General features: G+C 36.5%; 1 protein-coding gene across 3 annotated transcripts in view; it reads left to right on the top strand.

Annotated features, from left to right (window-relative positions):
* ARFGEF1 (ADP ribosylation factor guanine nucleotide exchange factor 1) overlaps positions 1-26,124 on the top strand; it is a 149,627-nt gene that overhangs the window by 14,437 nt on the left and 109,066 nt on the right. Inside the window, exon 2 of one of the 3 annotated variants that reach the window (XM_043602222.1) lies at positions 5,529-5,564. The exons of the other annotated variants lie outside the window; for them this stretch is intronic. The gene's annotated coding sequence lies outside the window, so the exon portion shown is untranslated. The remainder of the gene's footprint in view (positions 1-5,528; positions 5,565-26,124) is intronic. 3 annotated transcript variants of the gene reach the window in all.

Genomic DNA, 26,124 nt, shown 5'->3' with positions numbered 1-26,124 from the left:
CGTGCTGGAAATGCATTCATTGATAAGAAAAGATGGAGTGGAAATATGTAAAAGATCTATAATGTGTTATATAATAGTATTTACCTTTGAGCAAATATGTATTGCTAAGTACATAGAAAAAGTGTTGCAAATACAAGGAAATCTTGACAAATACATTGAGAGGTATGTTTCATTGTCTTGTTTTGCAGAACTACAATGTAATGTCTATAAGGTTGTTACACAAATATGTCATTAAAGATTCCATATGCTTCGTTTTTTTTAAATACTTATTTCTGAGACAGAGAGAGACAGAGCATAAGTGGGGGAGGGGCAGAGAGAGAGGGAGACACAGAATCAGAAGCAGGTTCCAGGCTCTAAGCTGTCTGCACAGAGCCCGACGTGGGGCTCGAATTCACAAACCATGAGATCATGACTTGAGCCAAAGTCCTGACCTCAACTGACTGGGCCACCCAGGCGCCCCAAGACTCCATATGCTTCTAAGGAACTTTTATATGAGGCAGAAATACTTATTGTCCTCCCCAAACCTGTGGAGTTTAAATGTAGAGTTAGGAGGAAAAAGAAAAAAAAAAAAGCCACAAAGGTAAGCAGTGGCCTTCATATTGAAGTAGAAAATAAAACCAAGAAAAGAAGGTGGAAGTCCTCAAAGCTAGCCGATTGAATGATAGTCACATTTATTTACTACCAAGTGTTCCTCATAGCAAACACAGAGACAATTTAAATGTGTTTTTGGTATTGCTTAGAGGACACCTAATTATCAATTAAAAATTGTACTCTGGGCTTCATCACTCATTAACTTGTGATAATAGGAAGGAACTTCTGCTTTTCAGGTAATACCATCATGCTCTCAAATGGAGGAAGAATAACTGATTTCAATCAGACTTTGGACTAGGAAATACTTATAATTTATACCTCTAGTTATCTAAATATCTTGTAAGAATTAAAAAGTCTTTCTGAGAAAACACCATTGGTTGCTATATGTCTTCCAAAATACAAAGGAAGCCTTAGTTTTCACCTCAAATAAATCCTAAGCCAGGAAAATTATACAGGTTTTAAAAGCTCTTCTTTCCATGAGTGTATCTATTGTGGCTTTCTCAACACATTTAGAAAAGGTATGAAAAATTGAAGAATAGAGGTTTCTTGAGGTCTACCGAAAGTCCATTAGTGTTAACTGGTTTAGACTTAGTCTTGCAGATTCTTGGGTCTACATCTTTTCTGGAGTTAGATATCAAGTTCTTTTCAATTACAGTTGACCTTTGGACAGGGTGGGAATTGGGGGCATTGACCCCTGAACAGTCAAAAATCCTCGTGTAACTTTTGACTTTACTAATACTTGACTAATAGCTTACTGTTGGCTGGAAGCCTTACTGATAAACAGTTGATTAATACTTATTTTGTGTGTAAAATGTACCATATACTGGATTCTTACAATAAAGTCAGTTAGAAAAAGAAAATGTTGAGAAATTCATCAGAGAAACATTTAAAGTACTATACTTACATTTATTGAAAAAAATCTGCCTCTGGGAGGTCCAAGGGCCATGGGGTGGGTCTGGCCACCTGGAGTTGACAGTGTTCCAGAACCTGGTGTCCTTGATTCAGCAGGGGCAGCCGCTAGGCTGCTCTCAGGCAGCAGTACTGGCCTGTAGGCTCACTACAGTGGCGGCAGCCCCATCTGCCTGGAGGTCTATCATGAGCCTGTGATCTTTGGTGGATAAAGCCACACTTGAATGTGCCCTCTGCAAGGTTGGGGTGGGGCAAGGCTGGCCAGCCTGGGAGGGGCCCCAAGAGTTCCAGGTATTCTGATACTACAGCCTTGCTAGGGTGCTGGGAGAAGAAGGGGTCCCCGCACAACTTCCACCTTGCCCTCTAGGTGCATTCCTCTTGTTCAGCATAGCCTCCTGTCCACCAGCCTTGGGTTATGCATTGTTGGTGCTGTCCTTAGATTTCTGGAGAATGCTTTCTTGGCTTCATCATCGACCTGAGTTTTGCCCATTGAGAGAATGAGAGGTTTGACTGAAGTCACAGCCCTGCCTGGTCCTGGGCCACAGGGATGGAGCTGCTGACCATCTAGGCAGGCCTCTTTTTGGTACTTAGAGGACCAAAGGCATGACCTGTGTGCCAGTTGCCTTCCATTCACTTGTGTGGAGAATGGGGTAGGCAGTTGGGAATAAATGCCTTGTGGCTTTTGTTGTCACTTCTCAACAAAAGAAAAAACCAGTATAAGTGGGCTTGGGCAGATTAAATCCCTGTTGTTCAAGAATCAACTATACATAGCACCTGTCATTTATTAAGTATTTTCCTGTATATTTCAGTTGAGTCACAAAATAACAGTGTGAGTTATAGATGTTGGTATTCTATGTTGATAAATCCTTGCCTGAAATCAGTGACCCAAAATTTGTGCTCATTCTATTGTACTGTGATTACAACTTGGTTTAGTCTTGAGGTGGTGAACCTCTGTGTTCCTTCCCTTCCTCACCCACTGGGAAATTTCTCCTTGAAAATCTTTTCTCTTATTATACCAATTCAGTATTTATTTGCATTTAAAATTACCTCTTTTCAAATGCAGATAATCTTAGGGAATATTAAACATATTAGTTATTCATTTGTTGGTGCTGTCCTTAGATTTCTGGAGAATTCTTTCTTGGCTTCATCATCGACCTGAGTTTTGCCCATTGAGAGAATGAGAGATTTGACTGGAAAAAGTGAGAGAATGGATTAGTTTTGGAACATGGGACGTTACAGAACTGGGACAGGCCTGAAACGAGCTTCTTTACATAACCTAAGGATACCATGAGGTTGTGAGTAAGAAAGAATAGGTAGAAAGGTACAGAATGATGAAGTGGGAAAGTATTAAAAACAAGTTGCTATACTTTGCTGTGTGTAGGAACAATGTATGCTATTTAAAATGTATAAGCACTTGTTTGAATTTGTTGGCCATAGCTTGTTTTGTGTGTTTGGGAGTAATGCTAATTATTAGCTATTTTCTGTTACAAAAGCAAATTAGTGGATTTTGCCTCTGTATGGCTATTTGGGATAACCTAATGTTTTATATATTAAATTTTGTTATTTTGAACTCTTGATTTTACCACAGGGTTAAAGCCAATATAAAGATTTTTTAAACCACATTAATAAACATTTACTGGACACTTTCAATGTGTCTTATAATTTTATCAGATTCTGTGGCTCCTAGAGATCATTTATGGCCTCTGTCTTCAAGTAGCTTATAGTGTTCTTGGGGGAAATGGATTGCAATAATAATATATCTTACAAGTGATAGGTGCTATTGTAGACATACATGAAATTGTTGGAAACCCAAAGGAAGAATTGATCAGTTCGATCAGTTCTTTCCAAGAGTCGTGGTTGTGTGGGAGCATGGATCAGGTATAGCTTTATAATGTAATCTCCCTTAGATCTCAGGCTTGGAAGATCACTAGATGACTATACTGTGGAAGTCATACATGTTATGAGTTAGTATGGCTGTCCCTTGGGAAATGCAGGAAGTTTGGTGTGAGTGTAAGGTGTAGTTTGATAGAGTCGATAAGGAGAGAAGGTCTGGACAAGACCACAGGGGCCAGAAGACCTTTTATACTATGCTAAGGAGTTTAGACTTTTTCTTATAGACTGTAGAGTGCCAAGCAAAGGAGTGAAATGATGTTGCAGTTCAGAAAGATCATTGTTGACATTATGAAAAATAAATTGCTGGGGTTCAGAACTGTAGAGCATAAGCCCATTATATTAATGGATCTTGGTATAGCCCAGATTTGAGGAAACAGGGGCTTGAACTTGAGGCCTATATGGAGAGCTTCGATCTCAACAAATTAGCAGGACTTAATAACTGGGTGTGAGAAATGAGGGAAAGGAAGGCATTTAGGATGATTGAGGTTTCTAACGTGATTTGGGCTCTTAGATCCATTTACCAAGAAAATGACCACATTTAAGAGACAGAATTGAGGAAGAATATGGATTCAGTTATGGTTACATTGATTTTGAGATACATTTGGGACATCTAAATAAGGCTGCCTAGTTAACAGTTGTTAATAACAAAACAAGAGCTAAGGAGAGAGCCAGCTGACCTGTGTATAAAGGTTTAGGTGTTACTCAGTATATAGTTAGCTACTTAGGTCCTTTTGGAGAAAAGGAGATGTGTATTAAGTTGCCTAGTAAATTTACTCTCATTTTTGTATTCAAGAAACATTTCTTAAGGACTTATTCCAGATTTTAGGCTAAGCCTGAGGAAGAGAAAGATCTAAAGGATGGCCTTTGCTGTTAAGGAGCAAATTGAAGGAAATGGACGCACAAAATGATTTCAGTAAAATAAGGTAGCTATTGATAGCGATAACCAGAGAGGCTATGGAGATAGAGAAGTGGTGTAATTATTTTAGCCTGGAAATGCAGGCGAAGACTTCTTAGAGATGACAGATGTTTATTCTAGAATGAATTTATGTTAGCCAGGAAAGGAGGGTGGGGAAAAGTATTCTTGGGAAGGAGGAGTATCATAACTAAGGCATGAGTAGCTGAAAAAAACATTAAGTTTGGGAGAGAGTTACCTAGAAGATGGGCATTTTAAGAGTCTTAAGTGTGAGGCAATAATGGTAGGAGATGAGGCTTGTGGGCAGTATTATATAGGTGATGGTGAGCATGGACAGAAAACTGCTGGAAGTGATATAAAATACGTAACCAAATTGGTCTTAAAAGGTACTTGCCAGGCAAATTCATGGTGGCGGTGGAATTCCAGGCAGAGGATGTAGTTTGAGCAAAAAGCCTAGAGGTGTGAAATAGCAGGTCACTTCAGGGGATTTAAGTGTTCTTTTAATATTGGAGTGTGGGATGCAAGAAAGGGTGTGCAGAGAGAGGAGAGTGGTTGACAGGGACCAAGTCTTGGAGGGTCTTGTGCTGAAGAGCTTGAAATTTATCCTGTCAGAGGTCACTTTGGTGCTAATGAGGTAGGGCTCAAGAATGGAGATGTGGAATCAGTAGGCCTCATGAGAGAGAAAAGCCTGACCTAAAGATGTAGCAGAAGGAATGGAGAAATCAAATTTAAGGAATTACAGCTGTTCTCATCCTTGGCTGTTCACCAAGAGCACTGATGGAATATTAAAAATGCAACCAGCTGCATCACATTACTGGAGATCCTCTTTTGCCAAGCCTGGGCATGGGCCCGAACATCTTATTTTGCTTTTTAATTTTATATTTTACATTAATACAAGTAAACAGTCACTGCTGTGTTCTGTCTCTATAGTTTTGTCTTTTTGAGGATGTAACATACATCAAATCATATAGTATGTAAGCTTTGAGTTTGGATTTTTTCATTCAGCATGTCTTTAAGATTCATCGAAATTGCTGCTTGTATTAGTAGTCTGTTCCTTTTTATTGCTGAGTAATAGTTCATTGTATGCATGTAATACAGTTTCTGTATCACCCATTGAAGGAGGACATTTGAGTTGTTGCCAGTTTTTGTTAGTATGACTAGAGCTGCTATAAACATTCGGGTATAGATTTTTTTATTTGAACATAAGTTTTCATTTCTCTAGGGTAGGTACCCAGGAGTGGGACTGCTGGGTCACATGGTAAGTATATGTTTAACTTTATAAGAAACCTCCAGTTTTCCCAAGTGGCTGTACCATTTCGCATTTCCATCATCAGTGTTGAAGAGTTCCAGTTGCTCCACATCCTCACCAACTCTTGTTGGTGTCATATTTTAACTATTTTTAAACTATTTTAAGAGGTGTATAGTGGTATCTCATTGTATTTCTCATTTGCATTTTCTTAATGGCTGTTGATGAACATTTTTTCATGTATTTGTCATGTTATATCTTTTTGGTGAAGTATCATAAGTCTTTTGCTCATTTTAAAACTCATTGAGTTTTAAGAGTTTTTAGTTATATATATATATTCTGTATATTTAAAAATACATATATATACTCACATAAGTCCATTGTCAGATAAGTGATTGGCAAATAACTTCTATAGCCTACTTTTTAATTTTCTAAACAGTGCCTTTTACAAAAGAGAAGGTTTTAATATTCATTAAGTCCAATTTATTAGTTTTTTTGAATGTCTTATTGATCCAACTTGGTTTATAGAAAAGATTATCCTTTCTCCATTGAATTGTCTTTGCACCTTTGTCAAAATCAATTGGCTATATTTCTGTGGCTCTATGTCTGGATTCTCTAATCTGTGTATTGGTCTCTGTGTCTATCCCTTCTCTAGTATCACATTATTTTGGTTATTATAACTTTAAGTTTTGAAGTTGGAGATTTTATTTCCTCCTATTTTATTTTTTACCAGAATTCTTTTCTCTATTCTACTTACATTGATTTTCCTTGTAAATTTTAGAACCCCATTATCTGTATACAGAAAATTTTGCTGGGATTGTGATTGGCAGTAGGTTAAATCTGTAGATCAGTTTGGGGAGAATTGACATCTTTATTATTTTGAGACTTCCAATCCATGACCATGATAGGTCTCTCCTATTATTTAATTCTTTGATTTCATTCATATTTTGCTAGGTTTATACTTAAGAATTTCATTTTGGGGCGAGCTATTATAAATAATACTATTTTTAAAGTTTTGGTTTCCAGTCATTCATTGTTAGTATAGAGAAATTTATTTTTGTGTATTAAAACTTGGCTAAATGTTTTTATGTGTTCTAAGAGTTTTTCTTTATCTGGATTTCTTTACTTATATAATCATGTTATCTTTGAATAAGAATAATTTTATTTCTTCCTTCCTAGTCTGAATGCCTTCTTTTTCTTGCCTATTGCTCTGACTGGGACATTCACTGCAAAGTTGAATGGAAATGGTGACCATAGGTATTCTTGCCTTGTTCCGAATCTTGGGGGAAAGCATTCAGTATTTCACCATTAAGTTTGGTATTACCTGTCGGGTTTTTTTTTTTTTTAGCTACTTTTTTTTTTTTTTAATTTATGTGTGATACTTAATTTTAATCATAATATATATATATATATATATATATATATATATATATATATTTATACCTGATATTTCAGTTTAACATGGGACATTTTTCTGTTCCATTAAATATTCTTCCAAAATAATTTTTTGTTGTTTTTACAATAATGAGTGTTTATTCTCATGCTCAAGGATTCTGCAGGTCTGGGCTAGTCTTAACTGGCCAGTTCTGCTTCAGGCTGCAGGGGCACTGGGCTGAGACTGCTCCACATCTTCCTTATCCACCTTTGTTTGTTTTTAAATTCCTGTTATTGTTAACATACACCATTCTGTTAGTTTCAGATGTACAATATAGTGATTCAGCAATTCTACACATTACTCAGGGCTCATCATGTTAAGTGTACTCTTAAACCCCTTTATGTATTTCACCCATCCCCCACCCACGTCCACTCTGGTAACCATCAGTGTGTTCTCTATAGTTATGAGTCCTTTTTTGGTTTGTCTCTTTCTTCTTCATTTTTTTAAAAAAATTTTTAATGTTTGTTTATTTTTGAGAGAGAAAGATACACAGAGCGCAAACAGGGGAGGGTCAGAGAGAGAGGGAGACACAGAATCCAAAACAGTCTCCAGGCTCTGAGCTGTCAGCACAGAGCCCAATGTTAGGCTTGAACTCACAAGACCTGAGCTGAAGTTGGACACTTAACTGACTAAGCCACCCAGGCTCCCCTGTTTTGTTTTTTAAGTTCTGCATATGAGTGAAATCATATGGTATTTGTCTTTCTCTGAGTTATTTCACTTAGCATTATATTATCAGTATCCATCTGTGTTGTTGGAAATGGCAAGATTTCATTCTTTTTTTTTGGCTCAGTAATATGCCACTGATATACCACATCTTCTTTATCCATTTATCTATCCATGGATACTTGGGTTGCTTCCACAATTTGGCATTGTAAATAATGCTGCATTAAACATAAGGATGCATATGTCTTTTTGAATTAGTGTTTTTGTATTCTTTGGGTAAATACCCAGTAGTGGAATTACTGGATCATATGGTGATTTTATTTTTCATTTTTTGAGGTACTTCCATATTTTTTTCTACAGTGGCTGCACCAGTTTGCCTTCCTACCAACAGTGCACAAGGATTCCTTTTTCTCCACATCCTTACCAACACGTGTTGTTTTTTGTGGTTTTGGTTGTAGCCATTTTGACAGGTGTAAGGGGATATCTCATTGTGGTTTTGATTTGCCTTTCCCTGTTGATTTGTGATGTAGAGCATCTTTTCATCTATCTGTTGGCCATGTGTATGTCTTCTTTGGAGACATGTCTGTTTGTGTCTTTTGCCCATTTTAATTGGATTATTTATTTTCTTGATGTTGAGTTGTATAATTTCCTTATATTTTTTGGATACTAACCCTTTATTGGGTATGTCATTTGCAAATATCTTCTCCCATTCAGTAGGTTGTCTCTTAGTTTTGTTGTTTGTGTCCTTTGCCGTGCAGAAACTTTATTTTGATGTGGTTCCAATAGTTTATTTTTGTTTTTGTTTGCCTTGCCTTAGGAGACATATTTAGAAAAATGTTGCTACAGCCATTGTCCATGAAATTACTGCCTGTGTTCTCTTCTACAGTTTTTATGATTTCAGGTATCATGCTTAGGTCTTTACTCCATTTTGGGTTTATTTTTGTATATGGTCAAAGAAAGTGGTCCAGTTTCATTCTTTTGCATGTAGCTATCCAGCTTTCCCAACTCCATTTGTAGAGGAGACTGTTGTATATTCTTGCCTCCTTTGTGGAAGATTAATTAACCATATAATCATGGGTTTGTTTCTGGACTCTATTCAGTTCCATTGATCTATGTGTCTGTCTTTGTGCCAGTCCAGTATTGTTTTGTGGATAAGATCCCGTGATCTTATTGAATTCATTTATCGGTTGTAGTACATTTTTGGTGGAGTCTTTTGTTTTGTTTTGTTTTTAATTTTTTTTTCCCAACGTTTATTTATTTTTGGGACAGAGAGAGACAGAGCATGAACGGGGGAGGGGCAGAGAGAGAGGGAGACACAGAATCGGAAACAGTCACCAGGCTCCGAGCCATCAGCCCAGAGCCTGACGCGGGGCTCGAACTCACGGACCGCGAAATCGTGACCTGGCTGAAGTCGGACGCTTAACCAACTGCGCCACCCAGGCGCCCCTTTGGTGGAGTCTTTTGAGTTTTCTATATATAGTACCATTTCATCTTCCTTACCAGTTTGGATGCCCTTTGTTTCTTTTTCTTGTCTGATTGCTGTGGCTAGGACTGTCAGTACTGTGTTGAATACAAGTCATTAGAGTAGATATCTTTGTCTTGTTCCTGACCTTAGGGGAAAAGCTTTCAGTTTTTCACCATTGAGTATGAGGTTAGCTGTGGGTTTTTCATCTATGGTCTTTATTATGTTGAGGTACGTTTCCTGTAAACCTACTTGGTTGAGGGTTTTAATCATGAATGGATGCTGTACTTTGTCAGATGCTTTTTCTGCATCTATTTCAAAGATGATATGGTTTTTATTTAATCTTTCTCTTGTGGATGTGATGTATCACATTGATAGATTTACAAATATTGACCCACTGTTGCATCCCAGGAATAAATCCCACTTGATATGGTGAATGGTTTTTCAAAATATCTTATTGTTGGGTTTGGTTTGCTGATATTTTGTTGAGGAGTTTGCATCTATGTTCATCAGAGAAAATGGTCTGTAGTTCTTTTTTTTTTTAATTAATTAATTTATTTTTTAGTGTCTTTATCTGGTTTTGGTATCGGGGTAATGCTGGTCTCATAGAATGAATTTGGAAGCTTTTCTTCCTCTTCTATTTTTTGGAATAGTTTGAGAAGAATAGTTATTAACCCTTCTTTAAGTGTTTGTTGGAATTCACCTGTGAAATGGTCTAGTCCTGGACTTTTGTTTGTTGGGAGTTATTTGATTACTGATACACTTTCATGGCTGGTAATTGGTGTCAGGAAAAATTGTTCCTGATTCAGGTTTGGAGGGTTATATGTTTCTAGGAACTTATTCATTTCTCTGAGTTTGTTCAATTTGTTCGCATATAATTTTTCATAGTATTCTCTTAAAGTCCTTCATATTTGTGTGATGTCAGTTGTTATTTCTCCTTTTTGATTTCTGATTTTATTTGTGCCCTCTATTTCTTTTTTTATGAATCGGGCTAACAATTTATCAATTTTGTTAATGTTTTCAAAGAATCAGCTTCCAGTTTCATTGATCTGTTCTATTTTTTTTTTTTTTTTTTTTTTTTTTGTATTTTAGTTATTTCTGCTGTTTATTATTTCCTTTTACTGGTTTGGGGTTTTGTCTTTTTCTTTAGATGTAAAGTTAGGTTTATTTGAGGTTTTTCTTGCCTCTTGAGGTAGGCAGTTATTGCCTAGGGTATTATTATTGCTTTATAATCTTTCTTAGAAGAGCTTTTGCTGCATCCCAAAGATTCTGGACCATTGTGTTTTCAGTTTCATCTATCTCCATGTATTTTTTTTTAATTTTTTTAATTTTCTCTTCTATTTCATGGTTGACCCATTCATTGTTTAGTAGCATGTTATTTCACCTCCACTTATTTGTGTTTTTTCCAGATTTTTTTATTGCGGTTGATTTCTAGTTTAATAGGAATGTTGTTGGAAAAGATACATGATATGACTTCAGTCTTTTAGAATTTGTTGAGACTTGTGTTGTGGCCTAACCTGTGCTCTGTTCTGGAGAATGTTCCATGTGCACTTGAAAAAAAATTGTGTTCTCTTGTTTTGGGATGGAACATCTGAATATATGTTAGATACAACTGGTCCAATGTGTCATTCATTGGTGATTCTCTTTTTGGATTATCTATCCTCTGATATAGGTGGGGTGTTAAGGTCCCCTACTATTATTGTATTACTATCAATTACTTCCTTTATGTTTGTTATTAGCTGCTTTATATGTATTTGGGTGTTGTGTGTTGGATAAGTAAATACTTAAAATTGTTATATCTTATTGTTGGATTGTTCCCTTTATGATTATATAATGTCCATCTTTGTCTCTTGTTACTATCTTTGTTTTAAAGTCTATTTTGTCCGATACAAATATTGCTACCCTGGCTTTTTTCACTTCCATTTGCATGATAAATATTTTCTATCCCTTTCAGTGCCTTTCGGACTTTCAGTTTGCATGTATCTTTATGTATGAAATGAGTCTCTTGTAGGCAGAATATACATGAGTCCTGTTTTTTTATCCAGTCTGTCACCCTGTATCTTTTGATTGGGGCATTTAATCCATTTACATTCAAAGTAATTATTGATTGGTATGTACTTATTGTGCTTTGTTACTTGTTTTTATGATTGTTTTTGTAGTTCTTCTCTGTTCCTTTCTTCTCTTGCTGTCTCACAGTTTGCTGGCTTTCTTTAGTGATATGCTTGGATTACGTTCTCTTTATTTTTTGCGTATCTTTTATTTGTGATTGGTGGTTGTATTGATTTTGTATATAACATCTTATGCATATAGCAGTCTTTTTTACATTTATCATTGGTTAAGTTTGGGCTGATTCTAAAAGCACTAAATTTTTACTTTTCTCCCCCTTCTCATGTTAGGTATGTTGTGTCATACTTTACATCCTTTTATTTGTAAATCTCTTAACATTTTTATAGGTATACTTAATATTACTGCTTTTGTGTTTTCTACTTTTCTTCACTCTTGCTTATGGACTTTCCTTTCCACTTCCAGTCCCCTTTAAAATTTCTTGTAGGGCTGGTTTAATGTTCATGAATTTCTTTAACTTTTCTTTGGGACACCCATTATCTATCCTTCTATTCTGAATAATAGCCTTGTGGAATAGAGTATTTTTGGCTGCAGGTTTTTTCTTTCAGCACTTTGAGTATATCATGACACTCCCTTCCGGCCTGCAAGTTTCTGCTGAAAAATCAGCTGAAAGTCTTTTGGGGTTTTCCTTATATGTAACTGTTTTTTTCTTGCTGCTTTTAAAATTCTCTCTTTATCACATTTTTTTGCCATTTTAATTACTTATTAAAATGTATCTTTTTTACATTTTAATAGGAGGCCTGTATCTTCATAAGGGCCTCCTTGGGTTGATTTTTTGGGGGGACTCTGCCTCTTGGATTTGGATTTGTTTCCTTCCCCAGATTTTCAGCTCTTGTTTCTTCAAATAAATTTTCTGCCCCCTTTTGTCTCCTCTGAGGTCCCTATAATATGAATGTTATTACACTTGATGGTGTCATGGAGTTCCCTAAGTCTGTTTCCATTTTTTATTATATTTTTTCTCTTTGTACTCAGTTTGATTGCTTTCCATTACATTGCTCTCCAGGTCATCAGTCCAGTCTTCTACTTCCTCTACTCTACTATTTATTCCATCTAGTGTATTTTTCATTTCAGTTCTTGAGCTCTTCATCTCTCATTGGGACCTTTTTATGTTTTCTCTCATTTTATAAGAGTCTTACTGAGGTCCTCTACTCTTGTCTCAAGTCTAGTGAGTATCTTTATGATCGTTACTTTAAATTCTCTTTCAGACATACTACTTACCTCCATTTCATTTAGCTCTCTTGTTATGGTTTTGTTTTCCTTCATTTGGAACATATTCCTCTGTTTCCTCATTTTGTCCAACTCTGTTCCTCTGTGTTATGAGAGTCAGCTGTGTCTCCTGCTCTTCAAAAAAGTGGCCTTATGAAGAAGAGGTCCTGTAGTGCCCTGTAAGTGCAGTGTCCCCTGCTCACTAGAACCTGGTACTTCAGGGTGTGTCTCCTATGTGCGTAGAGTGGGCCAGTGTTTTTTGCCTAAGCCTTTTTTCCCTTTAGTCCATTCATTTGTAATGACTGCTTTTTCCTGTTGTGGGCAAAATTGGTTCCTTGTGTTGTTAATGGGCCAGTTTGTGGCTGCCTTGGGTGTAAGTTGCATCAAACCAGTCATTCGCCAGAGATGCAGTAGCACCACGCTGCAGAAAAATGCCGAGGCTAGGCACTCAGTGCTAGCAAGGTATAGGTGGGTTTGCTGTCAGTGGGGGTCTAAAGCCCAGGCCTGGCTGGAGGGAGTGTGTTTGCAGGAGAACTCGGGGACAGGGTGTGTACTGTCAGCAAGCTAGATAGTGAATTTTGGCACCACGCTGGTTCCTGCAGGTGTCTGTGGTCCATGTATTTATGTTGGGGGAGCTGGATAGGGAAATGGTGCTTTCCAGCTTCTTCATTCCTAGGGAAGTCTCCCAAGATCCTTGCCTCTCCATCACATGCTCTGAGATGAGTAAACAAATCTCCCTTCTGTGTTTTCAAACTGCTGCTTCTATGCTGTATCTCCAAGGGGTGCTATGTTGTGTTATCTTTTTAAGGGTGGAGATTCTGCCCTCTCAACTCTCAGAAGCCTACTAACTTTTTTTTTTTTTAATGTTTTTTTCAACGTTTATTTATTTTTGGACAGAGAGAGACAGAGCATGAACGGGGGAGGGGCAGAGAGAGAGGGAGACACAGAATCGGAAACAGGCTCCAGGCTCTGAGCCACCAGCCCAGAGCCTGACGCGGGGCTTGAACTCACAGACCGCGAGATCGTGACCTGGCTGAAGTCGGACGCTTAACCGACTGCGCCACCCAGGCGCCCCAAAAGCCTACTAACTTTTAAAGTAGGTTACCCAAGTGTAGGGATGCCTGGGTGGCGCAGTCGGTTAAGCGTCCGACTTCCACTCAGGTCGTGATCTCACAGTTTGTGAGCTCAAGCCCTGCATCAGGCTCTGTGCTGACACCTCAGAGGGTGGAGCCTGCTTCAGATTCTGTGTCTCCCTCTCTCTCTGCCCCTCCCCACTTGTGATTTGTCTTTCTCTCAAATAAACATTAAAAAAATTAAAAAAATAAAGTTCCAAGTGTTAAGCCCTGCTGACTGTAAGATTTTGGAAAATCCAGTCCCTCTGGTTTTCAGAGCTAAATGTTATAGGGATTCATCTTCTTTACATGAGCTCCCCTGTGTGAGTCTCTGTCTCTCCTCCTTCCATGCCCAGTGTCCTTACATTCCAAGGCAGTCCTGTGGTCCGTTTAGTTCTTGGCTGTGTCTCACTTGTCCTATCCTCTTTGATGTCACCTCTTCTCTACATTTAGCTGTGGAGAGTCTGTTCTGCTAGTCTTCGGCTCATTTTCTGGTTATTTATACTTGTGGGTGTTACAAGATGAGCTTAGAGTCTTCCTACTCCATCTTTCCCAGAAATCTTTTGTGACTACTCTTAAGTTAAGGAAGTTCATTTCTATTGCCAGGTTGCTGAAAGTTTTTTTATCATGTTGAGTTTTGTCAGATGCTTTTTTTGCATCAGTTGATAGGATCATATGATTTTTCTTTAGCTTGTTTATATGATGGATTACATTGGTTGCTTTTTTGAATATAGAATTAGCCTTGGCTTCTTGGAATAAATCCCAGCTGGTCATGCTGTCTGACTGTTTTCCTAGGTGCTGGCTTCTATTTCCTACTATTAGTGTCATGGATTTTTACTTATATATTCGTAAATGATAGCATTCTATATTTTCTTTTCCTGTTCTACTGTCTTTGTCCGTGCAGTGCGGTTCTGATACTAACTACCCATGGTGAGGTCAAATTTGGCAGGTTAAGTTCTCAGTCCACAAAACTGTCTTCACTTCAGACACCAGCCCTAATTTCCAACATTTCTAAGCCACCTATACTTCTAACCAGCTGGCTACGCATTTGAGGTTCCCATTACTTCCTCAGGTTTGCTAGAACAATTCACAGAACTCAGGAAAGTGCTATACTGAGGATTACAATTGTAAGGAATAAAAGTCAGGACCATCTAAGAGATCATAGGGTGAAGTCTGCGAGAGCCCTAAACGCAAAGCTTTCATGTCCTCAGGATTTATCACCTTTCTACCACATCAGTATGTGTCAGCAACCAGAGAAGCTCACCCTAGCCTTGGATGTCCAAAGTTTGTTGGGGTTTCAATATATAGGCAGGATTGATTGAATCATTGGCCACATGATTGAACCCAGTCTATAATCCTCACCCCTTTCTGGAGATTAGACTGAAGTGATGCAGCTGAAAGCCACATAGTTGGTCTTTCCAATATAGATGGCTAGCCCTATTCTGAAACTGCCCTAAAGGCTCACCATGAATAACAAAGATACTCATATAACTTGAAAATTCCAAGGGTTGGGGCGCCTGGGTGGCGCAGTCGGTTAAGCGTCCGACTTCAGCCAGGTCACGATCTTGCGGTCCGTGAGTTCGAGCCCCGCATCAGGCTCCGGGCTGATGGCTCGGAGCCTGGAGCCTGTTTCCGATTCTGTGTCTCCCTCTCTCTCTGCCCCTCCCCCGTTCATGCTCTGTCTCTCTCTGTCCCAAAAATAAATAAACGTTGAAAAAAAAAAATTTAAAAAAAAAAGAAAATTCCAAGGGTTTAGAGGCTCCTTCCCAGGATCAGGGACAAAGACCAACCAAATCTTTATTTGTGCAACAGTCCCATTTTGTTATCAGGATAATATTGGCCTCATAAAATAAGTTGAAAAATATTCTGTCCTCTTCTATTTCCTGAAGGAGATTGTATAGAATTGGTGTTGATACTCTGTAAACATTTGGTAGAATTCTCCAGTGAAACCATCTTGTCCTGGAGGTTTCATTTTTGGTTGTTTTAAAGTAAGAATTCAATGTCTTTAATAGTTGTAGAACTATTAAAATTAATCTATTTCATATCGGGTGAATTGGGTACTTTGTACTTTTTTGAGGAATTGGTCCATTTCATCTCCACTGTCACGTTTATAGACAGTATAGAATTGTTTGTCCTAGTTCCTTTTAGTTTCTGGTGTTGATAGTGATGACCTGTTTTATTTCAATTACTGGTAGTTTGTGTCTTCTCTTTTCCTTCATCGGTCTTGCTAGAAGTTTGTCGTTTTTTAAATCTTTTCAGAGAACCAGCTTTTTTTTTCATGTTTTTCCCTATTTTTCTGTCTTCAGTTTCACTGATTTCTCCCCATGTGTGTGTGGTTTTTTTTTTCTGTCCTTTAGGCTTTGTCTGACCTTTTTCTACGTTCTTAAGGTGTGAGCTTAGATTTGACAACTTTTCTTTCTTTAAAAAAAAAAAAAATTCAGGGGCGCCTGGGTGGCGCAGTCAGTTAAGCGTCCGACTTCAGCCCGGGTCACGATCTCGCGGTCCGTGAGTTCGAGCCCCGCGTCAGGCTCTGGGCTGATGGCTCAGAGCCTGGAGCCTGTTTCCGATTCTGTCTCCCTCTCTCTCTGCCCCTCCCCCATTCATGCTCTGTCTCTCTCTGTCCCAAAAATAAATAAACATTGAAAAAAAAAATTTAATAAAATAAAAAAATTCTGAGATTGGTGAGAACACTTAAATTCTGTTCTCTTAACAGGTTTAAGTTGTATAATACAATGTTATCAGCTGTAGTCATTACATTATACATCAGATCCTCAGACTTTATTCATCTTACAACTGAAACTTTGTACCCTTTTATCAACCTCTCCTCATTTCCCTCACCCCCCAGACCCTGGTCTAGTAACCACCATTCTACTCTGTTTCTGTGGGTTCAGTTTTTTTTTTTTTTTTTTTTTTTTTAGATTCCACAGATAAGTGATATCATGCAGTATTTGTATTTTCTGTCTTGCTTATTTCACTTAGCATAATGCCCTCCTTCATCCATATTGTTGCAGGGCTGAATAATGTTCCTTGGGTGTGTTTGCATGTGCGTGTATGCACATACACCCCACGTCTTCTTTATCCATTCATCCATTGGTAGAGACTTAGGCTGCTGGCATATCTTGGTTATTGTGAATAATATGAACACAGAACAGATACTTGTTTGAAATAATGACTTTGTTTTCTTTGGATATATATTTTCTTTGAAATTACTGGATCATATGGTAGTTCTGTTTTTAATTTCTTGAGAAACCTCTTTACTGTTTTCCGTAGTGGCTGTACCAGTTACGTTCCCACCAGCAGTGTACAGGGAACACTGTATCTCATTGTGATGAAGTGGTATCTCATTGTGGTTTTGATTTACATTTTCCTAGTTATTAGTGATGTTGAGCATCTCTTTTCGTATGCTTGTTGGCCATTTGTCTACAGTGGTCCCCAATTCGTTGGGGAAATGTATATCCAAGTTCTTTGCTCATTTAAAAAAAATTTTTTTTAACGTTTATTTATTTTTGAGACAGAGAGAGACAGAGCATGAATGGGGGAGGGGCGGAGAGAGAGGGAGACACAGAATCGGAAACAGGCTCCAGGCTCTGAGCCGTCAGCACAGAGCCTGACGCGGGGCTCGAACTCACGGACCGCGAGATCGTGACCTGGCTGAAGTCGGACGCTTAACCGACTGAGCCACCCAGGCACCCCAACTTTGCTCATTTTTAAATCAGGGTGTTTGTTTCATTGTTGGGCAGTAGTAGGTTGTTTTTTTTTTTATCTGAATTTTAACCTCTTATGAGATACATGATTTGCAAACATTTTCTCCTATTCCTTAGATTGACTTTTCACTGTGTTGATTACATCCTTTGACAGAGTTTTTAATTTTGATGTAGTCTAATTTTACTTTTGTTTCCTGTACTTTTGGTGTCCTATCCAAAAATCATTGCCAAATCCGATGTTATGAAGCTTTTTCTCTATATTTTCTTGTAAGGGTTTTGAAGTTTTAGCTCATATGTTTAGGTCTTTGATCCATTTTGAATTAATTTTTGCATATGGTTGTAAGGTAAGGGTCTGTGTATGTGCATCTTTTAATATAAGCCTTAGTTTCAGAAAGATAAAACTTATAATATTAGAAGTTGCTAGTGAACACACAAAATCCTAAACAAATTTGAGTGGTTACTAGAATTCTCTTTTTTTACTTTGGTGACCTCCTAAGGCTTCCTACAGTATTGCAGATTTTATTTAAGCTACTCTTTTATAGAAGTTACATTACTGTTTACATTGCCTATGGTGGTCATGAGTGTTGTGTAAACAGCAAAAAGAACAGTAGTCTTAGAATAACAGAGAAAGACCAGCATTCTCTTTTTGTTTCCCTCATACTGTTCAGATAGATATCATGATATGATGGAAAGAAGTCCTGACAGCCAGTCTTTTTAAAATTCTGTTCCTGATTCTACCATTTATTAGATCTGAGACAAAGTAATCAAGTCTCTTTGGGTCTCTTTTCTCATCTGTCACTCCTGCTTCATAGGGTTTTTACAGGATTAAATGAGACTATATGGTCAATAAAGTTTCTTATCCCCTACATTGTAGTTAGCAAGGAGATGTGTAGACCATTTATGTACAAAACCGTAAGTATCTACATAATATTAAGACAGTTACTTAAATCATTTTTTTTTCAAAGTGAGGTAGTGCATGTATATTTGTAAAGGAAAAGCTATCAATCTGAACACTTATAACTCATACTTCCCATATTATTTGTTGTACTTTAATAAGTTTACACTAAAAATAACGTGCATAGGATAAACATATGTTATAATGTTAACGAGAGGTTTCTATATGGTGGGATCATAGTTGATATTTTTTTCTCTTTTATACATTTTTGTAGTTTCCAGATTTTATAAAGTGATCATGGGTTACTTTTATAATTGTTTTTAAAGAATCTTAAAAGGTAATTTAATACTGAAATATTTGTCAGTGGTGTACCTGGATTTTGCTTTAATTGAATTCATTGGGGAAGGGGAGCATGAAATAAATGGGGGTGTTTAGGTAGAACAAGGTAATTGTTCAAAGTGCATAATGGAATTATACTTTTGAATGTGTTTGGAATTTTTCATAATAAAAAGTTTTTAAAAGCTGTTAAAAGCGTGCACTGTGAGATAGACTTCATAAAGACTCAAGTATAAGATGACTTTCTTTTTTTCTGAGGAGAATAATTTTTGGAGAGCAAAAATTTGTCTCCTGATACTGGAACATGCATAGTACTTCACAGTTATGGGAGGTTTTTTTGTTTGTTTTCTGGGCTTACAGGCTCCTACATTTTAGCCGAGTTGCTTCAGCTGAGCAGTATTTACTTATAGACTATACATAAAATGTTATTTGCTCTCTACTTTGTTACAAGTCCTTCATTCCAGTCAGGTATATGTCTTTTTGTCTTCGGTATAACTTTATTGAAGCATATTTTATATGTCATGTAATTCCCCTATTTCTAGTGTACAACTTAAGGTTGTTTAGTTGTTTAGTAAATTTACTGTGTTGTGCATCCATCGCCATAAATCAACTTTAGAATGTTTCCACCACTTGTATAAAATCCCTCCTGTCCATTAACTGTGAGTCTCTATCCCGGACAACCACTAATCCACTTTCTATCTCTTATAGATTTGCCCTTTCATGACATTTCATGTAAATTGAATCATATAATATATAATCACTCATATATGGCTTTTTTTTCTTAGCATAATGTTTTTTGAGTTTTATGCTTGTCTTAGCATGTATCAGTATTTAATCCCTTTTTATTGCTGAATAGCATTCCATTGTATTGAGTTGATGTGTTTATCCATTTACCCATTGGTGGACACTTAGATTGTTACCAGTTTTTGGCAATTATGAATAATGCTACCTTCAACATTCACATGCAAGTCTTTGTGTGGATGTTTTCATTTCTTTCGGATATAGGACCTAAGAGTGCAACTGCTGGGTTATATGGCAAATTTATTATGTTTAACTTTTTAAGAAATTTCCAATGTTCTCCAAAGTGGCTACAGCATTTTCCCTCCAGTAGTGTATGAGGGTTTCCATTTCTCCCTATCCTCACCAACATGTGTTTATTGTGTATCTTTAGAATGTAGAAGAGCCATTCTAGGACTATGAAGCAGCATCTTACTGATTTGATTTACATTTCCCTAGACTAATGATGTTGAGCATCTTTTCCTGTGCCTATAGCTATTCATATATCCTGCTTGGTGTAATGTCTGTTCAAATCTTTTGTCCCATTTTTTAAATTGGTTGTCATCTCATTTATTGAGGGTTATACATCCTTACTGACTGAACAACACCCTATGCACATTCATCTCTTCTCTCTCTTGCTCTTTGTCATTCCTTTCTTTGTCAATACTTTGTATTTTCCTAAATACAACCTTTTTTAGGACTCTCCTGCTTACCTATTACTTAAACTTCTTACTCTCCTGGTCCCTTACACTAATTATATTTTGTTCCTTGAAATTTAGTACTTAAGTATTTTAAAAAGTGGAAAGATCTTGGCATTGGTGGACTTAAATTTACACTTTGGAATATTGAGCTTCTCATATAGGTATAGTAATTTATAATTTTTCTGAGGCATGAATTTGAATCAGTTGTGTATCAGTTTCCAAGGCAGGTCTGAGGAAGTGAGTCACTTAGCTAATAACTGAGGTTAGCTACTGCCTGGGAACATGGCAGATTTGGGTTCTCCTTGTGAGACAGATTATTTGCCATAGACTTATTTACAAATTTACTTATTTACAAAATTATCTACAAAATTATTTACTTATTTACAAATATACTTATTTACAAAATTATCTACAAATTTTAGCATTTTTTAAAGGTCTGCAGACTCTCCTTTATGAATTTCAGTAGCCTAAAGGTATCTTGATTTTTTTAAATTGTTTTCATGTATAACTTACATCCTCTACTACATTTTATGATCATTCACTTATTCATTCAACAATCATTTACTGAGTGTCCACTATGTTAATAACATTGGACCTGTCTATCACTAAATGTGTAATCCTGGGTATGTCACTTAGGTATCTGTGTGTATTTTCTCTTATATACAATCAGAACAACAATAGTATCTATCTCAAAGTTGCTGGAGGCTCTAATAAGATATTTTATTATTTTTTAAACATTTATTTTATTTTTGAGAGTAGGGAAAGGGCAGAGAGAGAGGGAGACCCAAGAATCCCAAACAGGCTCTGCACCTGTCAGCTCAGAGCCCGATGTAGGGCTTGAACCCACAAACCGTGAGATCATGACCTGTGCTGAAATCAGGAGTCAGATGCTTAACTGACTGAGCCACCCAGGTGCCCCTCTAATAAGATAATTTAAAAGAACCGCCAGTAGCACCTGGCACTTGGTAACTGCTCAGTAGACATTAGGTGTTATTATGTGCAACTTGTGATAAGAACCAAAGATGCATTGGTACATAAAACTGACAGGGTCCCTTTTCTTGCACAGTTAATAATCTGGTGGGAAATGGAGACACAGAATAAGTAATTAGGTAAGTGAAGAGCACTACTAAGGAGAAATAAAATGTTACCTCACAGGGGAAATAATGGTTAATTGAGGGGATAAAGATTGGGGAACTATGGATTAGAACTGTAAGGGAAAGATTAAGCCAATGAAACAATTCCTTTGGAGGATAGAATTATATTAGAAGTCTAATGATATGTATATATGTATAGCTTGTTTTATCATGCTTTTGAAAATTGTGCTATAAGAAGTGTGGTATCAAAAAAAGAAGTGTGGTATCAATATGCAGGTTTGTTCTCAGTTAAGATATGCAAAAAGTACATTTTCAAAATCTAGAATGCATTTTGGAAGAGTAGAATCTTGACTTTCCACCTTATTATTGCAACTTTATTCAGTGTCATGCCAAACCAGGAGGTGGACTTGATGGTGGTGCTTCAGGAGATTAAACTTGTGAATGTGTGTGTTTAATAACTTTTGCCATATAGTTGTGAGAAATGCAAATTTAAGGTTTTCATATGTGTTTGTGATGGTTCAAATCTTGACTTCTGAATCATTCTTCATACTTGAAGGTCTATATGCTAGATATAAGAAAATTTGGTTTTTAATTCAAAACACTCAGTGCTGCGGTATTAGTTATTTAATTCTTACTCCTTATATGTTTTAATGTAAAGATGTGTAAAATTTTGCTGACCTATACTAAGATACGTCAGAGATTTTTTTTTCTTGAAAATAATTTTATTTGTAGGTAACTACTGGTAGAACCTTCTGATAAAATCATAAATGTATGATTACATGAGATGTTTGCTGTTATGACTACAATGAGCATAACTTACAGACTGATATGTTAATGGAAGTTTTTATATACTGTAAATATTTAGAGGTTAAGTCATTTTCCCACCTTTTTCATTTAAAATTTTTTTTTTTTCAACGTTTATTTATTTTTGGGACAGAGAGAGACAGAGCATGAACAGGGGAGGGGCAGAGAGAGAGGGAGACACAGAATCAGAAACAGGTTCCAGGCTCTGAGCCATCAGCCCTGAGCCTGACGCGGGGCTCGAACTCACGGACCGTGAGATCGTGACCTGGCTGAAGTCGGACGCTTAACTGACTGCGCCACCCAGGCGCCCCCCCCCCTTTTTTTTTTCAACGTTTATTTATCATTTTAAAATTAGAGCTATTTTTATGAGGAAAATGGTCTGTAAGATAAAAATCTCAGTAAAAATGCAAAAAACTTTAAAGAAATATTTTTAAAGAACATTAAAATTGGAAATTAGTATTTGTAGATTTGAAAGTAAAGGAATATATAAATAGATATCAGCCTTTAATATTGGGCCAAACATAAAAATATTTACCAAAATCTTTATTGTCTTGTTTGCTTAATTTTTTAATTTAATTTCTCAAAATAGTTAAAATATACAGAGTGTATAGTTTAAAAAGTACACAGAAAGATAAAAGATGAAAAATGTTTTCTGCTCTTATCTAGTCACTTGACTTTTTTTTTCCCTTTAGTCAAACACTATTACTATTTCTGGCAAATTCTTTGAGCAGGGCTTCATGTATTTATATATATGCATATGTATTGCTTTTAAAATTTTCTATTGTCTGTTTTAAGTGGAGGCTTTGGCTACATCTCTATCCCAAATTTAAATACTTTCTTTTAATATCCCAGGGTTTTAGCTGTTTGTTCTAAAAGTCTCTTATAATTGGAAAGAGCTATTCACTTATGAAATGCTACCATAAAATCATTCAGGTGGTTGGTTACTTGGTATTTATCATATTGTTGTTTGTACTTTTTCATATTTAAAACTTTGCTCCAAAAAAAAAAGATTAAACCTAGCTAAAACAAAGTACTTTCATACTGCTTTGATACTCCTAATATTCTTCTGATACCCACAACTATTTGAAAAATGTATTAACTGAAGTTTAGAAACTTCATGCAGTGATAGACCTGGGCGTTAGACTCTGTCTTTTGGGGCCTTCAACCCATTTCTTTCTAGATTCTGCTTCTGTGACCAAGCCTGAAATAGAACCCAGGGCCCTGACTTACAATGCAGTATTCTTTCTCTGACCCCATAGCTGCTGCTTCTGCAGATCTTACATTGAGCAGAATCTATGAAATGCCTAATTGTTTATTTGCCACCAGGGGTGTTAACACTTAGAACAATAACTCAGTTCTTGTTTTTCACTGTAGTCACTGCAAGTTGTTGATGGTGAACAGCCACTGCAATCTTTCCTAAATATTAAGTTCCATTAAAAGATAATTTTCATAATTCATGATTTCTTTGAATGCTGATTTTCACTCTGTGAGTTTCCTTATATTTGGTTTACCAATAGTTAATACTTCAGTGTTTTTAGGCAGGCACTTGATCTGAATTCTGCTGAGATTTTTATTTTGTGTTATAAAGTCTGGAATGGAAAAGAAAATTATTGACCTGGAATATTTATCGTTCAAGTCACATTTCTAGTTTTGCTTTTCAAAACAGCAAGATTCTTTTCTGAATTAATAAGCAGCAGTTTTCTTTTTTGTTAGAAAACTAATTATGATAGCACTGTAAAACTAGTATTTTTCATCACTGAGTTGTAACTCAGCCATTTGATTTGGGCTGTACCCCTCTTGTCATCTTGCATAAGTCATTTCACTCTTTTTATTCTGTAAAATGGGCATGCTGGTAATACTGTGTGCTAGTCTAAGAATTAATAAGATGTATGTAAAACTGCTTTGTAAATTATAAAATGCTACACAAATGAGATATTTTTATTAGACTTTTTCCTATTCATGCAGTTTTGGTTGAGCTAATTACAGTTTTTAGCACCTTAGAAACTATTTCTCAAGGATCTCAGTATTATTGATGTGCCATACATTCAAGAATCAGTTTCAGTCTGTTAGAATTTTTAATCCTAGTTTTAAGTTATTTATTATGGAAAATTATTTGAATGCATTAGGGAACTTAAATTATACATTATCTTTGGCCAGAGATCAAGGCCTAAATTTAAAAAGTTTTACAATTGTACAGTGCCTTTCTTTTACAAGTAATTAAAACATTTAAAGATGTGAAGTTAAATTTGGAAATTCGAAGTTTGAGTTATTTGTAAGCTATCAGTGGTTCATGTGTCTACTTTTCATTTGGATTCAGTCCTCTCCTTTAGGTGATTTTTGTTTTTGTAGTGGAAATTTCATTTTTCACCTTTATTCTCAAAGTTCTAATACTTAGGCAATTGAAGGCAATAAAAATAGAATGATTGCAGTCTGAATTTTTTACTCCTTTTTGACATATTCTCTAGACCCATATTATAAAATGGGGTCTACTGGCTTTTAGTGAGGAGGGGGAACATTGGCTTTTGAATGAAAATCTATTCTTCTCTCTTGCATATTTCAGAAAATAACCAGGCCAGTCTAGCTCTGGTATGATAAGAAAACATCTGTTTGAAATTCAGCAGGAAATTTGATGATCTAAAGGACTGCTCAACTTCTTGCATCATACATATTTTTTATTTTTTTCTGCTTAGTAAAAAATTAGCATTATGTTTGCCAATAAATTCGTTGGAAGTAATAGACTTTCCTAAAAGTGCATGTAAAGTACATTCAATTGAGGGAAAATTTCCATAGTTTGATTTATGGTACCTGTTTCCTTTTATAGAACACTGTAAGGTAAAATTTAGCTTAGCCCAGGGCAAAACATATAAATACATAATTAATAAACTTTCTGGATATGTAAAATAATACTAAGCACGTCCTTAGTAACTGTTTCTACTGTAAACCATGGAGATAAACCTTACAGCATAAACGTATTCATTTAACCATTACTTTAGTGTTGAAGTTCATGTTACTGTGCATTGTACCTTGCTTTTCTAAAATATTTGAATTTCTTAAGAATATCAGAATTTATGTATTTTTATCAGTTCTGCATTCATCATTTTAGTAACTGGGGACATGTTAATTCCTCTTAGTGAATATTCACTGTACAAGTAACTCCTAGTTGATCCCAGCTGAATATTTGTTGCCATTGCATCTTTTTGCTTCCATAAAAGAAGGGAAGTATAGATAGTGACAGTAGCAGCATAAGAAAAAGTTATGTCTTTTTGGGGTATTTTCCTGGGGCTAAAAAAGTATACTTAAACTGGTATTTTGTTTTAAATTACTTTTTACTTTAGTGGAAATCAATTGTTTATATATGATTTAGTCATAATTTTACAAACTAATATTGAAGATGACTCCAGATTCTGAGGAGACTGGTTAAGTATGTTACAAGGGAGTTGGTTTAGGGAACAAGTGCTTATTAAGCACTATACCTCTTAACTATCTGGTTTCCTTTATCCAAACCCTCAACACGTTAGAATTTCTCATGTTCCTGGCAGTCCTTTTGTGCCTCTCAGTTAGCTTTCTCTCTCATTTGCCAGGGAGTTATTTCAAACCCCAATCTCTTCAAAGTCTCCTGTTGTCTATTGTACAGTAAACCACAAGACTTAGTGGTATAACACAGTGAACATTTTATTATGTTCACAGATTCTCTGTCAGCAGTTCAGTTAGGGCATCTTGCTGTTCCATAATGTCTGAGGCCTAAGCTGAGAAGACTCATGACTGGGTGAGTTGTGAATGACTGGAACTGGAAACCTCTGGAGACTTCTTCACTCACATGCCTGGTGTCTGGGCTGTAATGACTTGAAAGCTGGGCTCAGCTGGGATTGTAGACTAACCTCCCATGTGACTTGGACTTTTCGCATCAGGGCTGCTGGGTTCCAAGAGTGGGTGTCTGGAAACCCAGCATAACAAGTCAATATGAAGCAGTAGCTGTGTAGCCTTTTTTTTGACCTTTTCTTGGTAGTTGTCCACTGTTATTTCCTATGCATTCTGCTGGTTATAAATGAACCTCTACAGCCAGCCCTGATTCAGGGGGAGAAGAACTAGATTTTGTATCTTGGAGGGATTCCGGCAAGGTCACTTTGCAGAAGGCATGTGGGATGGGAGATAAGGTAGCGACCATTTTGGAAAATACAGTCTACCACACAGTGTCCTGATTTTCAAATTTATATGTCTTAGTATCTACTGAATAGTGCCACTTGAACACGTCAGTGGCT

The sequence above is a fragment of the Prionailurus bengalensis genome, chromosome F2 (assembly GCF_016509475.1).
Source record: "Prionailurus bengalensis isolate Pbe53 chromosome F2, Fcat_Pben_1.1_paternal_pri, whole genome shotgun sequence".
Lineage (NCBI taxonomy): Eukaryota > Metazoa > Chordata > Mammalia > Carnivora > Felidae > Prionailurus > Prionailurus bengalensis.
The sequence above is the reverse complement of the archived record's forward strand: the minus strand, read 5'-3'. Positions and strand labels throughout refer to the sequence as shown.